The sequence below is a fragment of the Myotis brandtii genome, unplaced genomic scaffold (genome assembly GCF_000412655.1).
Source record: "Myotis brandtii unplaced genomic scaffold, ASM41265v1 scaffold412, whole genome shotgun sequence".
In the NCBI taxonomy this organism is placed as follows: domain Eukaryota; kingdom Metazoa; phylum Chordata; class Mammalia; order Chiroptera; family Vespertilionidae; genus Myotis; species Myotis brandtii.
The window spans coordinates 2,666,556-2,669,172 of NW_005365832.1; positions in this window are offsets into that span (position 1 = coordinate 2,666,556).

The window sequence follows — 2,617 nt, forward strand, 5'->3', positions numbered from 1 at the left end:
CTGGTCGACCGGTTGCTATGACACGCACTGACCACTGTGGAGCAGATGCTCAATGCAGGAGCTGCCTCCTGGTGGTCAGTGCACTCCCACAGTGTAAGCACTGCTCAGCTGACCAATGGGTGCCAGATGCAGGGCTCACAGCTGGCGGTGCGAGCCTCTTACAATCTGGACTGACTGGGTGTGAGCCTGCAGTAGGCGCAGCAGGGCTGGAATGAGTGGGAGCTGCAGGCAGGAGCAGCAGTCCAGCATCCCCTGAGGAGGTTCTTGATTACGAAAGGGTGCAGGTCAGGTCGAGGGACCTCACCGGTGCACGAATCCATGCACCAGGCCTCCTTGATTACGAGAGGGTGCAGGTCAGGCTGAGGGACCTCACCAGTGCACGAATCCATGCACCAGGCCTCTAGTCAATTTGTAAACACCAATGAATTTATTTACTGTTATCAAAGAAGCCTAACTTCTCTTCCCCGTGTACTATGAATAGAAGAGTGATTGTCATTTATTGGGCCCCTACTCTGTGCTAAGCACTAACAGTATCTCATCTGTAATAGGTGAAATGTTGCTTCAAGGGATGCGTCATTATTTCCCTTCCATGTGCAACCCAGGCTGCTGAGCAACTTATGTGAAGGCACCAAGCTAGAAAGGGTACAGGCTGGGATTTGAGCCCAAGCTTGTCTGATTCCAGCGCCTTTTCACTTTTTACATCAGGTGGTTTTCCATAATATATCATAAGATTGAAAAAGCAATTGTTTCAAATTGTTAAAGTAACACATGCTTATTATAGGAAGTTTGGGAAGCAGATAAAATTATGAAGAAGAAAAGGATCACCCGTAATTTTTCACCCCAAAGATAATCACTATTAAAATTTTGATTATTTTCTTTCCAGGCGTAAGCAAGCTATGATTTATATATCCAAGGAGTATTGTTCCTCAGATTTGTCATCTTTGAAGTTTATGCACGTGCTCCAATAATGTTATCATTGCTTAAAACATTTTTGGAATTCCTTTCAGAGTAATTTAGGAACCAAATTTTCTATAGACTCCCATGCACAGGGTGCTTCGATAGAGACAGTATGTCCATTACCTGATTACCTATCAAGATAACACATTTTTATATCTTCTACAACTTTGTGCCTTCTAAAGTTATATGCTGCCAATATTTAATCATCTGTAAAGAATATCATCATTGCCTCTCTAAGAACATAAACATCCTGTGCTGATTTTTATTGTGTTAGCAGATGGAATTTATTAAAATGCTACTTTCTCCCATGTCAAAGATTGATGGACATTTTGGGATATGTTGAAAAGTCTTTATTAAAAATTAAATCTATACATGTTTAATATTTCATCTGACAACTTGTGTGTTATTTATGACATTGCCAACACAATATTTGCCTTTTGTAGTTCATAGTATCAGAAAATTTTGTTTTTCAAAAGTTTGAAAAGCATATTTTAAAATCAATTTCTTGTTAATGGAAGTATTATACTCACTGAATTAGTCTCCTCTAAGGAGTTTCTATGGAAGCAAATATATCTAAGTGTGATAAATTGATCTTTAAATAAAGTTAGTAGCATCTTGTGTTGAAGTAAATGTTTCTCAAAGGGGCAGTATGTGTGTACTCACACATACATGAAGAGAGATTGCTATCAAAATAGCCAGTGGCATACTTCATTAAGGTGGAGAAAGTCAGCTAGTTATCTGCCAGCTGAGTTCTCACCTCTGAGTTGTTGCATACAACACTGTTACTTTAGAAAACAAATCCAACCCTCTTCTACCCAAGCATCTCACTGTTTGTCTGTTTCTGGCTTTAACACTGTTACTTTAGAAAACAAATCCAACCCTCTACCCAAGCATCTCACTGTTTGTCTGTTTCTGGCTTGTTTTCCACATTCTTTTTTTAAAAACATTTATTGTTGAGATTATTACAGATGTCCCTCTTTTTTCCCACTATAGCTCCCCTCCACCCGGTTTTTGCCCCACAGCAGGCCCTCCCCACCCTATTGTCTGTGTCCATAGGTAATGCATACATGCATATAAGATCTTTGTCTAGTCTCTTCCCACACCCCCTTCCCTCTGAGAATCATCAGTCTGTTCCATTTCCATGCCTCTGATTCTATTCCATTCACCAGTTTATTCTGTTCATCAGATTTTTTATTCGTTTAATTTTTAGATTCAGTTGATGATAAATATGTATTTGTTGCAACTTTGTTGTTCATATTTTTTTATCTTTATCTTTTTCTTCTTCCTCCTCTTCTTAAATAATACCCTTCAACATTTCATATAATACTGTTTTGGTGACTTTAGCTTTTTCTTATCTGTAAAGCTCTTTATCTGACTTGAAATTTTTAATCATAGCTTTGCTGGGTAGAGTAATCTTGGTTGTAGGTCCTTGGTATTCATCACTTTGAATATTTCTTGCCACTCCCTTCTGGCCTGCATAGTTTCCATTGAGAAATCAGCTGACAGTTGAATGGGCATTCCCTTTTAGGTAACTAATTGCTTTTCTCTTGCTGCTTTTAAGATTCTCTCTTTGTCTTTAGCCCTTGGCATTTTAATGATGATGTGTCTTGGTGTGGTCCTCTTTGGGTTCCTCTTGTTTGGGACTCTCTGAACTTCCTGG